The sequence below is a fragment of the Sinocyclocheilus rhinocerous genome, unplaced genomic scaffold (genome assembly GCF_001515625.1).
Source record: "Sinocyclocheilus rhinocerous isolate Xijiao unplaced genomic scaffold, SAMN03320098_v1.1 scaffold919, whole genome shotgun sequence".
NCBI classification, from domain to species: Eukaryota; Metazoa; Chordata; class Actinopteri; order Cypriniformes; family Cyprinidae; genus Sinocyclocheilus; species Sinocyclocheilus rhinocerous.
The window spans coordinates 1780213-1780740 of record NW_015637585.1 but is presented as its reverse complement, the minus strand read 5'-3'; the positions used below and the strand labels follow the sequence as shown (position 1 = coordinate 1780740).

The 528-nt window shown below is 38.4% G+C and overlaps 1 protein-coding gene across 1 annotated transcript in view; it reads right to left on the bottom strand.

Moving 5' to 3' along the window:
* Window positions 1–528, bottom strand: part of yeats2 (YEATS domain containing 2) — a 69845-nt gene that overhangs the window by 42754 nt on the left and 26563 nt on the right. The window lies entirely within an intron of this gene.

The window sequence follows — 528 nt, the reverse complement described above, 5'->3', positions numbered from 1 at the left end:
GACATGAATATGGCAGTGGGCAAATGCATAAAGCGCAGCATAATTTAAAATCACGAGTTTAAAGTTTATCGATCGCGCTTCTCCAGTGAAGCTGAACTCTCCTCCTGTCCGCATTCAATTCTCACGGATCGACCGTCACGCAGAGAACACGCGATCATGCAGGATACAAATGCACACTTCACAAGATCTCACAACTGGATCCGACTAAGTTTGCAAGGTTTGTGAAATTAAATGTTCATTATTGTTATTCAAAGATTTGTTTATATGATATAAATGCGTATTTGCTGAATGCTGACGGCAAACAAGAAAGTATTATAATGTTTGCCTTTCTATTACTAACAATATAAAAGCAATCGTTATAATACTTTTTGTATACATTTTAATTCCTTTGTTTAACCGTTCTATCTGATTATTAAACAGACTTCTATCCGTATTAGACAGAACTGTTAACGACAGCGAACAAGAGGGAGAATGTGAGCACTGTGTGCCCAGGCACTGCCGTTCTCAGCGCCGTCAAAATAAAAGTCC